This window comes from Stegodyphus dumicola, chromosome 6 (genome assembly GCF_044657685.1).
Source record: "Stegodyphus dumicola isolate Sdum_Otavi_A_Nest chromosome 6, ASM4465768v1".
NCBI classification, from domain to species: Eukaryota; Metazoa; Arthropoda; class Arachnida; order Araneae; family Eresidae; genus Stegodyphus; species Stegodyphus dumicola.
The window spans coordinates 27,739,726-27,754,063 of record NC_140773.1 but is presented as its reverse complement, the minus strand read 5'-3'; positions in this window follow the sequence as shown (position 1 = coordinate 27,754,063).

Here is a 14,338-nt window from a genome sequence, read left to right as displayed (position 1 = left end):
TTTCTAATAAAAAAAGTTCCCTAAACTGCATTTCGAAGAACAGATTGCTTTAGAAAAGAGATTGTAATAACACTTTTTTAAACAGAGAGTTAAGAACTTTTTTAAACAGAGAGACTTTTAACACTTTTTTAAACAGAGAGAGTTGAAAATATTCACCTTTTTTTAAACAGAGAGTTAAGAGTACCAGCTTTCTCGCACCATTCATTAAGTATTACACATATATAAGTTTCCTTTACCACTCTTACCTGTACACAGGCTCCACCATTGGAAATGAGAACTAATAATAAAAGTTTAAAGCTCTGACTATATTAATTATTATAAATATTCAGTAAAGATATAACCAGATTATGATACAGATAATCAAACTTCGTAGCAGCTCAGTGAAACCAATCACCCGTATGAATGTTTCTTTAATCTAAATATGTTAATAAAGGACGGAAGGAATTTAAATACATTTAAAATATTGAAAATATTCACTGTGCTTTAAGTATACCTGCTTTATTAAAATTCTAAAAAGAATTTTTTAAAATTTGTACGTCTTACTAAGGAATTCAATCTTTTTGTTGAAACTCTAGCCTTTAAACGCTTGCCAAACAATTAAAGCCACAGGACTTGGTATGCGCATAGCCTTAAAAACAAACAGAACTTTTGGAGCTTGTAAATGGACATTTGAATGAAGATGCAATCCGTAACTTCTCCTTTGCAATGTGTATATCTTTTGTTAGTGTTGTATATTAAAATATGTTATATTATAGAAGTGCTTTTTTTTGCGATAATAATGCGAATAATATAATAAGGACTAAACTAAAAAAGAGATAGCCCTAAACTTTTTTCATTTAAATAAGAACAAAGAACGCATCAAAACACCAGCGAGGGATTAATCACACCAGTAAGAATTCAATCACCAGTTCAAATAAAATAAAAATCCGATCGTATAGTTCAAATACACATAAAATTAATTTCCCATTTACACCTCCTCCATAACTTTACTTGCCAGGTTCGATTTATGAAATCCATGTTTTCCTTAAAGATCACATGAGTGACATGAACTAGAGCACTGTATAAAATAACTCAAATATAAGTAAGGATCACATGTGTGAGATGAAACAGAGCACTATATGAAATAACCCAAATAAAGCATAGAATATTAAATCACTAAACACATTTATTAAGTTTCCTTGAAAAATATAAATTAAGATAACTGGGATAATTGGATCCACACTTTACATGAATATTATTTTAAAAGCACTCATAAATTAAAATTCACATCTTAAAACTAAATTTGAGGAACATGCAAATTTCCCTCACCAGTAATTAAGCAATATTTCATCTTCTGACATTTAGTAATTAATTAAATTACTTAATGTAATATTCTACACATCTTAAATCCACGTTATTGTATTTTATGAAATATTAAGATTTTCGCTCATCTATTAATTGAAGTCATAACTTATATCGATTAAATATTTTAAAAATTCGTTTTCTCAGTTATTAATTAAGTAACAAGTAGCATTTCAGATTTTCATCTAACATTAAAAACGATTGCTCATGCCTTGGATATTAACCTTTCAAAATCCTAATAATTAAATATTAAGGAAAAAGCAAAGGACTCACAGATTCAGAACACAAAGGTCCATAAATGAAATTGAAGGTCCTCGCCCAATAAGCACTGTGGTTTCCAGATCTACTTAAATAGGGTCCATGATGTCTAATACGCTTGGGCTGATTGATCATTCAGTCCTCAAGAGTAACAGAGTAATACGGTAATAGAAATGATCGTCCTTTCCTTTATTTTGCGGCATCGTAACTCGTGATGTCCAGAACTAATTCTGTCATTTGAAATTGCAAATTTCACAGGCGTAACTGCACCATCTACATGAATAATAGAAGAATACGGAGATTGAAATGATCGTCCTTAAGATGTTGGCAAACTCGTCAGACAAAAAGTTTCGTTCTTTGTTTTTTTTTCTTCTACAGCTAGACGTCCCATTTTCGGAGATAAACGCACCTTTTCAAGCAAGCAGGCAATTTACTCAACACTTTAAGACACGAAAAACCCGAAATTTCAAGTAAAGGTCTCAGAGGCTAGGAATCCCCTTTTTCAATGAAAAGAAAGGAGCTCATCTTGTCGGCTACGGAAACACTGACACATTTTAATAACTCACATGCAACTTTTCATTCTTGGCTGGGGCGGCTAAGAAGAGGCGCGACAAAGCAATTCGTTTTAGCCTGGAAAACTGGACTCGTCAACCACGGTAGGACGCTATACCGCCATGCTACTGTCAAAAATTTCATTCTCTCTTTATCTTTGTAATTTCAATAAGGTGAAAAAATCTGGGAAAATCTATTCCTGCCTCTCATAGCAACAACTTTTAAAGCCTCGGTATCTCTATACAACGGATCGTCTCAAAATTCATTATTGGCTCAAATCAAATAAATTAATAATTACCCAATCAAACACTTATCTTGAACTCTCGCCAACGAATGAGAAAAAAGGCAATAATTTAACTCCAAATTTCCAAGAAAAATCTAATCCTTCTTTCAAAAGTGACATACCTTATTCTCACGCTAAACTTCAAGGAATGTTTTAACAGTAAGAAAGTTTTCATTTTAGAAGAAAGCCAAAATATTTCATTTCCAAAACACGTGTTCAGTTTGGAAGCAAAGGGAAAGGGCTGCAGCGCAGTTGTACTCCGATGTATGAGACCTCAAACGGGTGGCCTCGTGGGAACGAATAACACCGGCGTTCTAGCTATATAATTCTTTTCACCAGCTAATTAAAAGTTAAAAACCTTACTATTCGATAGTTTTTTCCCAAAACTGGGCTTATTGAAAAGCTTGGGCATGGAATTAACAACATCTGTACAGCTATTGTGACAATACATATTTTATTTTCGGTATTTGTTACCAATCCTTCCATTTATCAAATTCTTGGCCCAAGTACCAGAACAAAAACATTGAGTTTGAATGCCTACATATTTCACTTGTAATAATATATTTCACAGTCTTTTTTTGTTAATTTTGCAAACTTAAATTTCAGGTTCGGAGATCATAATTATATAGTAGGACCATTCCTGCGAGGAAAGAACACTTACGGTGGAAGTCGCTTAGGATGTTACAGTATAAACGCATTACTCGACAGCCCAAAGGAGGCACAGATGATCCAGAAGCAAGATATAGGTATGTACATATGAAGCGGAATAGTAGGCTCCTATATATTTTGTGTAGTTGTTGATGATAATAAGATGGTTGGAAGAAAGTATACCTTGCAATAATAATTCTAAAAAATAAAATGTAATTGTAATATAGCAATCTAATGTACATTCATATATGTACTCAACGCACTTCTGCTTATTTTTATATTTACATTCTGTCTTTTTTCACATTACTGTTATTTAAAAATTGGAAAAAAATTAATATGTTGTAAATACACTAACGTGCAAAATTCAAAGAATTTGTGAATTATGTCTATTTTTACGAAATTTATTAAATCAAAGGTACTAATTATGCCGCCGAAGAATTCTGAAAGTATTCTAAGTCGAATTCGTAGGCATATACTTGTGTATCTGCGAAGCTTTGAATATGGAAAGGATATATAAAGGCACGAGAGGTCTTCAGCGATTTGCGTGTTCGTACTCATTTACGACATTCATTGTCTTTCTCGCAAGAGTTGGGCAAATTTTATAAGGAATCAGGGAAAATGACGCATAGATGACGGAATAAGATGGCGAATTGTCGTTAATTTGGAGTCAGGCTAATCACAAGCGCAAGTGGCCACACAGCTGTATGTAACGCCCAGTGTAACCTGGACAAGGTTGACCAAGATCCAAAACGACGAATGAGGATCATTATTTGGCACTTTCAATGCGGCAACACTGGACTGCTACAGCTTCACAGCTCTCACATGAGCTGTATGTTGCAACTGGAACTCATGTAACAACTTCCACATTTGCCCGAAGACTTCAAGAGATACGATTGTATGCCAGACTCACTGCAGCATACAAAAGAACTCATTTAGCACAGTGCAGACAATATGCGACCTGGACCACACTCCTGTTGTGCATGTATCTTTTACAGATGAGCGTAGATTCAGCTTTGATTCTTGGGTGCCTGTATCTTGGCGAACCTGTATCTAGGTGTACTTGTACGCTGATTCTTAGTGTACTTGTATCTGGAGAAAGCCTAGAATACGACACCGTACCTCCTTTATCAGGGAAAAGAATCATTACGGTGGTAGAAGTGCAGTAATTCCAAAATAAAATTCTTTTGAGCAGGCATTACGTTGCACGGCCGTACACCCGTGCATGTGGTTGACAAAAGATCCTTACTGCTATAAGGTATCGAGAGGAGACCTTAGAGACCTATGTTGGAATTTTCAGTAATGCACTTGATCATGAGTTAATGGACGAGAACTCTCGTTCATATAAGGCTCAGCTGCTTGATGATTACTCGGAAAGTGAGGATATTCACCGCATGAATTAGCCAACCAGATGTGCTGACATTAACTTTACATAGCATGTCTGGGACACTCTTGTAAGACAATTTCATGTCACCATTCCTCTCGGAGAACCATTCTGGAATTGAGAACCTGTTGCAAAAGTGGGATCGACTGCCACAAGGACTCCTTAGCTGCTTCCTGTCCAGCAAGCCGTCACGTGGCGCGACTTATCTCGCTATAAGAAGGGGACCATACCCTTTATTATACTCATTTTCAGTTCCATATCACAATGAGGGGTTTGGAGATACCTGCACTGTGAGCATTACTGATAATAATGCGATCGTAAAAGGAATTTTGAATGATACATCTCTTTCGTATATAAATGTATATTCATACCAATATTTTTCACGCGTTTTAGACTGAAGAGAGGGAAAACATTAAGTAACAGAGCTTCAAAAATATTGTAAAGCTACTGAACACTTTTAAACACATATATATTAATTTTTAAACATAAGTATCTCTTTGACTCAATGTACGAGAAGTAGAATTTGGCCATTCTTTTCTGTCAAATGGTTGTTTAGTTTTCGTGACCGAGCACCTTGTTCAGCCCAGAAGTTCAAACATGTATTTATAATATCTTAAGTCTTGCTTTTCGTAAAATAAATAAATAAATAAAATCATCTCTTGATGCGATTTGTAGTTCACATCATTTGTAGACAGTTTACGGAGCCTTATATGCTTTGGTAGCATAAACGTACGAGCTATAGAAGAATTATCCCCGTGTCCTTAACTGTAGACCGACAAAGTCAGAAGAAGAGTGTAAATAACCTTTTTATTTGATCACAAAGAAGTAACAGTTGATGCTTACAGGATAAAGTAAACGCGCAGGATGGCCTGGGCCTCGTAGAAGCCGGGGAGACAACCTTAATGCCTAGAAGCAATCAGCGCCACAGAATATAATCGCTATTTAGTCACGATAATTACGTGGCCCAAGTGGTCAGAACACGCTCTAAAATCAGCTTGCGAAACCTTTACTTTAATAGCACTTCTTTCTCCCTTAATCCTAATAAATGCGAACTAACTAATTTGCATTTTGGAATGGAAAGCGTCGGTGAAAAGGAGAGTGACAGGAAATTTGCTTTAATTCAAAATTAGCTATTAGTTAAAATAAATAAATAAATTCTCACAAGCTAAAATGAATATTTTTAATTTCAGTTAAAGAATTTAAAGAATTTACAAGCAAATTCAAGTTTGATCTGCATCCTGAAGAAATTTTCATCCTCGGTGATGAAGCGGGAATTCTGTTTTCTGTTCATTCTCCGTTCGTTGGTGTGAATCCCTTCGAGAGAGGCATTTTTATGAAAGCAGGAAGAACTTACAAAATATATGTTAGGATGGTATGAAATTATATTTTAGTATTATACTCTTTTCAAGCAACAGTGTAAATTTTTGCATACCCAAGAGCTTTGCTCTTTTCTGTGAAATGTTTTCCTTGCTTTCTGAGAAATACAGTGCTTCTGAGTAGGTTTCGTAAGATGTTATAACCTGAAAAGAAGAAAACATTACACTCAACATTTACTTAATTATTTTAAAAACTGTTTACTAAATTTTGAATTTTTGCTTAGATTTTTTTAAACAGTACAAGAAATTTAATGAAAGCAAGGCATTAATTAATTTTTGTATACTGTTTGAAATGGTTTAGGAAACTAAATATCTGATTCAAGAAAGCTAGGAAAGCGGGAGAAATACCTTATATGCTCCCCTTTTTAAAGGGCGACTGGGAATTTTAGGGGACACAGTCGCCAAATCCTGGGTGAGGAGAATCTTCATCCAACACCCTTTCAGTTCGGGCGCCACTGTAGAGACATTAGGTATTTTTTGAAGCAAGCAAGGTGCAAATTAGCAAAGGCCTTTTCCGGGAATCGAACCACGGATCTCTGGAATACAGGCCCAGCATGCAGACCACTACACCACGAAGGCACGCTTGGAAAGCAGTAAAAATACCTTATACACGTTTGTATTAAAAATACCTTATACACGTTTGTATTAAAAATACCTTATACACGTTTGTATTAAAAATACCTTATACACGTTTGTATATTTGTTCTAAAGCAAACTTTCGCAAAGTGTGAGATGGGTACATTTTGATATAAACCTATCACATTTGCGAGGAATGGTATGAAGAGTGATAAACTGAATGGTAGACTTTTATAGTCTAAAATCAAAGCCCATTAATAAAAACTGTAAAATTTTGCACAGGAAATAAAAAGTTTTACATGCGTTAAATATATAAAAATATAGGCATTTTAAAATCTAGATCTTCCAAATAACCTTCAGATGCTTTAACTTCAGAAACTGCAAACGCAAATGAATTTTCTACCTCCTATGAAAGCCTGGGAAGTCTGATATCAAAGCGCATTAATAAAAACTGTAAAATTTTGCACAGAAAATAAATAATTTTACATGCGTTAAATACATAAAAATATTGATGGTAGTTTTTATATTCAATGAAATTTATCTCTGATGTTTTACAAGAGATCAAGAACAGATTCATATTAGCTCTATAATGCCTTATATGAAAGAAAGTTCAGCATAATGAAACATTTGCTGAACGAATGTTGTCTTGGAATAACCTTCTTTCATAATGCGAGGCAACACTGAATTTGTAAATGAATTATTTACCCTTAATTTTCAATTTTTGCTACTATATTTGAAATTTTCTAGTGTATAACTCACTAATAATTTTGTTTCATAATTTTAGGAACAAGAAATTTTATTGCCTCCTCCATATAAAACGAGTTGTTTAAATTATACGGAAGAATGGATTAAAAGGAAAAAAACGGGTCCAAGATCGAAAGAGGTAAGGCATAAATTGTCCTCCAAAATACACATCTTTCAGAGCAGAATAAGAATAGGAAATAGATACAAGTATGAAGAAAATGCCCTATATAGAGATAATGAAATAATTTGTTTTTCATGGATCAGCCAGAATATTAACTAAAAACCAAAAATGCTTCTATGCAGAAAACATACCCTAGAGTGTGTTCGGTAAAAGTGAGATGGAGTTTAGGAAGATATCCCTCTTTGTACTGTTTGTAAGCAATCCAATTTATCGAATGAATTTTATTATTTTTTTGATTAAATTTCACAACAGAACGTATAAAAATTATGGTAGTGACATTTTACTATGAACTGATATTCTTTAAATCATACAAAAATATCTCTTTTAAAAGTTATTTAAAGTCATCCTTTCGAAATTCTTATCATTAAATCGTGTACTTCAGGGGTTCTCAACCGGTGGTACTCGTACCACTGGTAGTACGCAAACGAAAACTAGATGGTACGCAAAGAAGCAAAGTATTTTTAACTATTAAATTCAAAAATTAAAACCCCAACATCCTGATTGAGTTCTTTCTCTGAACTCGTAAATTTATGTGATCTGAGCTTTGTTCAAGGTCAATAGCCGCTTATAGACTTTAGCAAAAGGCGAACGATCTGCCTGCATAGCAATTTTCGTGGTTCTTCCATGTTGTACGTTTAAAAAATATTCTTTTAGCCATAAATATAACAAAATTTGCCATAAATGATGTTTGTAAAAGAAGTGATGCAAATGTAACATTTAATAAAAATAAGTTCCTATAAAAAAGATAATAGTATCTCGTTAATTCTGTTAGAGTTTACCGATTTATTAACATGTCAGCACTTTATTTCTCAATTTTCGGCCTCATATTGCGCCATTTTCAATGAGAATCATTTTTTTGCGTCGGTTTGCTGTCTCTAATAGTAGGTATTTTGTCTTCGTTTTCCTTTGCATTTCTTAGTTTTAATAACGTTGTCTTCCAAACGGCCACTTGGAACACCGAATTTAGAATTTGTTCTATTATCTATTTCAAAGAATTTTTGATTAACAAATTCAATAATTTCAAAGCGAGCAATGGCAACACTGTACGGGAGAAAAAATTAATCTCCAGCGCGCGAGACTGTGTATCGGAAATTCTAAAGGTATGCTGTTTTGCTGTTTTTAAATTGTTGAATTTTATGTGTTTTAAGTGCGAAGAACATGATATTTAATAAATAAAGGTAACACACCAAACGTTAAAAAACGCCTTTTTGGGCGTAATATAAAATTTGAAAGCATTCAGATATTCTTTCTTTCTCTCTAGACCAAAGGGCGTTAGGTAACTTCGTTTTGGCATTTTGCGTTGGAAACTTAAATGTCCGTTTCACTTATTAAATTGTTGCCACCAAATATTATCGTCCTGTGTTATATTTAAAGAAATTAAATAATGACGAATCTGCATGAATATATGTATATTTCTTACATTGTGATAAAACAACGGTACTTAGAGCTACCCAATTTTGAATAACCTAATCCTAAACTGAATATGGGCATCTGGAAACCCTTTATTTGGAATTTGTGTTATTATCGATTTCATATTTTGTAACACTTTAACGAATTTTTTATTAACAAAGTCAACGATTTCAAAGCGAGCAATGGCAACTCTATACGAAAAAAAAATTAAATCTCCAGTGCGTTAGACTGTGTATCGGAAATTCTAAAGATATGCTCTTTTAAATACTTTGCCATATTGTTGTTGAATTGAATATTATGGTCTAAGTGCGACGAACATTATATTTAATAAATAAAGATAGCGCACAAAAAGTTATAAAAAGTACCTTTGGGTGTAATGTAAAGTTTGAAAGCTCTCAGATTTTTCTTTAACATTTCTCTTCAGAAATTGAAAAACAATCATTGTGAAATGATTGTGGTACTAAGGTTTTGCAATTTTTGCTTAGATAGTACGCTTTAATCAAAGGGTTGAAGAACCTCTGGTGTACCCGATTTAACAGTTAAAATCAAGAATAAGAATAAAATATAATAATTAAAGAAAAGTAAGAAACAGTAATTAATATAAAAAATCTGAAGTGGTAAAAGGTGCTAGAATAAGAAATAATACTAAAAACGTTCATATATAAGGCATATTAAAAATATGTTCCTTTGTAAGATATTTAAGATTAAGGTGGCTCATACACCTTAGACCTCTTAACACTCTTAGAATATGTGATTGTTGCAAGAATTGAGATATTTTTTTTATTTTAAAATCAATTACTTCCAACTTTTTACAGCTGACTACATATTATAGCTGCTTTTTGAAATAGTGATCAGAAAGTTTGTGTTGCCACAAATATTTTTGTAATTTAATCCGCTTTGTGACAAAATTTTTAGTCATTTTTCCACCTTGCGCGCACGATATTTTAAAAATGGCTAACGGTACATACTTGAAATTGGATGGAATTCTTTATATGAGCCCTATCTTTTAACTGAACCTAAAATCTGATGAATATTTTAATATTAAAAAATTTTATGGACGAAAACATTACAGATTTTTTTAATAAAATACATTTTATAAACTCGACTCCAAACAAAATAAAAATTTCACATGAAATTTTTCATGAAAATTCTTAGAATTTTTTGGTTTACAGTAGTTTCTAAATGTTATAAAAGCTGTATGTTAAATATAGAATTAAATTATGCAATATAATGTTTTAAACTGTGCGCGCTAGGTGGAAACATGACGAAAACTTTTGTCAAAAAGCGGATTAAATTACAAAAATATTTGTGGCAACACAAACTTTCTGGCTACTAGTTTCCAAAGCAGCTATATCATGTAGTCAGCTGTAAAAAGTTGGAAGTAATTGCTTTCAAAATAAATAAGTTATCCCAATTCTTGCAACAGTCACATATTCGAAAATCTTATGGGTTTTAAGGTGTACGAGTCCCCTTAAAATTACGCAAGAATGTATTATGACTGGGGACGGATTCAAATTCTTTCGGTGAACATTTTCCACTCCTACAACGGCGAAACATTTATCGTCGTTCCTCGGGGTATGTACGTAGTAAAGAATCAATCATACGAATTTCTTGGACACTGAAGAACCTGTTTTTAAATTCTAGGTTTAAATAATCGGGAAAGGCAAACAAGACATTTGAGGCTTTAAAATGAGCTTTAAATCGGCTCCGGTACTAAAATTTCCAGATTAATAAAATCCGTTACAAATTTACAAAAATGCCTTAAGGTGCTCGATTGGAGCACAGTTAATGCAAGACGAACTAGAGATATTGTACTTTAGGAGTGTGCCTAGCAGAAAGGAACTATTTCTGTTGAAAGGTAAAAGTTCACATGAAGTCTGCTCGGTAAAGAAATTTAGGATTTATTTTAGTGAAAACCTGTTGAGATTTTTCACAGATCCTGCGGCTTTTACCAAGCTTAAAAGGGCAAAAATGTTCATACATGCATAAAAATGAAGTAGCTGTTTTCGCAATATCTGCATAACATTATGTATCCCTGATATAGGGGCATTTTAGTACACTGGTGAAATAAATTAAGAGAATTTTCGTATTTGATCTACGATCTCCAGAACCATTGGACAGATTTTAATAAAATTTGGTGCGAAAATACGTTGATATAATACAAACAAAATAAACATACAATAGTTATAATAGACACATATGTTCGTGTGTAACACTCATGGGAGTCTGAAGGTCTGAAACAGCGGCTGCAGAAGACACACGAAAAAAAAAATGGGTTAATAGTGGGTATGGTCACTTCTTACAGCCATACAGGCCTCGCAGCGTGATGACATACTGAAAATAAAGCAGTTTATCAGTGCCTGTGGCAATTGGTCCCACTCATTCAGCGACGCTGTTTTCAGTTCCTGGATGGTTCTCGGAAAGGGGTTGCGAGTTGCAATTGCCCTCTCCAGAACGTCCCGGACATGCTGTATAGGGTCGAGATCTGAAGACCTGGCCGGCCAATCCATCCGGCGAATATCCTCATTCTCGAGATATTCGTCGACCAGAAGAGCTCTATGTGGCCTCGCGTTATTGTCCTGTAAGATGAACTCGGGGCCACTGCATCCCGGAAAAGGCGAACATAGGGCTCGAAGACCTCATCCCTATACCTCACACCAGTCACAGAGCCTCTGTCAAAGACATGGAGAGGTTTGCAGCCATACAACATGATGCCTGCCCAGACCATTACACCGCCACCGCCATAACTGTTGATTTTGCGGTCACTGGAGGGTAGGTAGCAGGTCCCTGGCTCTCTCCATATGAAAGTACGGCGAGAAATCGGTGTTTAGGCTAAAACGGGACTCGTCGGTGAACAAAACGGTTGCCCATTGCTCTATAGTCCAATCACTATCCTACCTGCACCATGCTAATCGGACGCTCCTGTCCGTAGACGTCAGCGGGACGCAAACAACCCTTTTTCATTCAGTCTTTTGGAAACAGTCACCCTAGTTACACGGGTTCAGGTCGCTGCATACAGGTCCTGAGAGAGCTGAGATGCTGTAGCCCCTCTGTTACGCCTCGCTAAAATGGACAAATAGCGATCTTCTCTGTCCGTCGTGGCTCTTGGACGACCTTGCCCAGGCTTTCTTTCGATGGATCCAGTATCCTGTTTCCATAGGTTACACACTGCGCTAGGCGTTAAATTAAACTCTCTGCATATCTGGACTTGCGATTGGCCTGCCTCTAGCCTCAGCACAATTCGCCACCTCATTCCATCATCTAAACGTTGGTGGTTACTCATTTTTACTGTTCCGATGTGAATTTAAACGATTGCTGCAAGAAAATACCAAGAAATTCGCCGAGGTGTGCAGGCGAACGCGATTCGTCTTACCCTCCACGCGCTTATAAGGCTCCGCCTACACACACTTGTACGCTTACGTTTTGCCGTACAACATTTGCATTTTTATCTAGAAGCAGTGGTTTTCCTTCAGTTCTTTTCATGCAATTCGATAAAATATGCAAATTATCCTAATTTATTTCACCAGTGTATATGATGCTTTGCTACATTCTATCTGCATTATCTTAAGTATGTTTACGCTGGGAGCAATAACTACTAGCGTTTTTTTGATTTCTTTGGATCCAGCTTTTGATTTCTACTCGACTATCGTTATTAATTGCAGACTTTATTAACAGCGCAGTCCCGAGAACTCAAAGTTCGGAGAGGATTAAAACCATTTTAAGTTGAAATGTGAACATTCCAAAGTAATTGTTTTTCAATTTACTATCTGAAATTTTATCAGTTTCTTTACCTCTAGTTTCCAATGAAATCAAAGAAAGTTTGGTTTGGTTTGTTTTATTTAATTATTGCAAAGCACACTAGGGCTATCTGCTTAAGGGGAGGGATGTCTTTGTGGAGAACTTTCTAAGGGAAACTGGCTCATATACACGTTACACATGGGGAAAGCCACAAAAACACCCATACAGCCAGCCCGTTCGCGGGATTCGAACCTCGGACCGAACTACCAGTGTTCAGCGACTTTACCGCTCGGCCGCTGGTGGGCTGAAATTAAAGAAAATAATAAATTTTTTTTAACCAAAAGTCTACTTCCTTGTCTTGAATATTTCTAGAGGCTTGGCCTCTAATGGGTAACACAATGTATCTGATCGTGTAGTATACATTAAAAGTAAAAATCTGATGTGTACATTACATGACTTCCTTGCATGGAATATTATATTATACGCATTTTTTTTTCATTTCATTTAAAATTATTTCATCGAATTTCATTAACAATGTATTTCTCATTCAATTAATCCAGTTCTAACCTCACGGCAAAGCAAAAATACATAAACTTCAAAATATATTTATTAAAAATTCAAAAATATAGAAAAATATAAAACAACAAATACATTTAAAGAGTTTAAAAAAAATTTACAATTAAAATTAAAGTTTTTACGCAAAAATAAGCAATTCGGCGAGCGGGGAAGAAGGCAGGTTTTTCGGTGCACAAAACTGAAAGTTTGATTTCGATGCTACTCCTCAAAAAGCCACTGAAGGTGCAGAAACCGACTTAATTCACTATTTTGCAAAGTTTCAAATGTAAACAAATATGGCTGATATAGTAAAAAAATAGGTTTAGTCGCAATTAAACAATTTCTAAGTTGTTGATAATTTTACAGCTATTGTATGCAGATCAACTAAAGGCAGAGTGGCGTAGCGGGGGGGGGCAGGGGGGTGTATGACGCCTTGTGCGCCGCTCGCAGAGGGGCGCCAAGTGGTTTCCAAACAAGATTTTTATCATATCACTGTGTTTTTTTCGGGGAATCGGGGGCGCCAAAAGGGTATTTTGACCCGGGAGTCAGTTATGCTCGCTACAGTAAAAGCGAATGGCTTAGACCTGTCAATTGAAATATAGTTGTCGGCATCGTGAGGTATCAGACTGATAGATCTAAGAGTTCTATTCCAGGAAATTTCCGCTGCTAGCGCTTATTAGCACTTATACCGGTACATTATCTTCAGAAAATAGGGACATAAATTTAGAGATTTGTGCGCGTGTAATAATATGAAATGATTTTCTCATTTTCTTCCTAGACTTGCCAACACGAATGCTTACTTGATGCTTATATGCGATGTTTTAACTGCACTATTGTGGACATTTTCTATCCCAACAATGAAAGATTATGTTCAAAAGGTAAGTAAAGGTTTTTATGGCTTCTTTTGTGCCTTCACCTGACAATTGCATGATTGGGGAATTAAAAGTTTTAGAAATTAATTATAAAAATCCAATTTTCAATGAGTATTTTCACGGTAACTTTCAAATGTTTTTCCAGTTACTGTGAAATTAACTAATGAAAATTTCATTCGAACATCCTAATCGAAAATAAAATAGAGTGAAAATTAAAGGAAGGGGAAAGACTAATAACTAAAGCACTTCAAAGGAATTCAAAAAAAAAAAAAAAAAAAAAAAAAAAAAAAAAAAAAGGAATTCAGTGGACACTGCACTTGTGAAAAACGTTTTCTAGCAATATATGCATTATTATCATTAGTTGAGAATTTAGCTTAATGTACCTCTGAATACATTTTTCAAAGATAAATTTATATAAGTGTA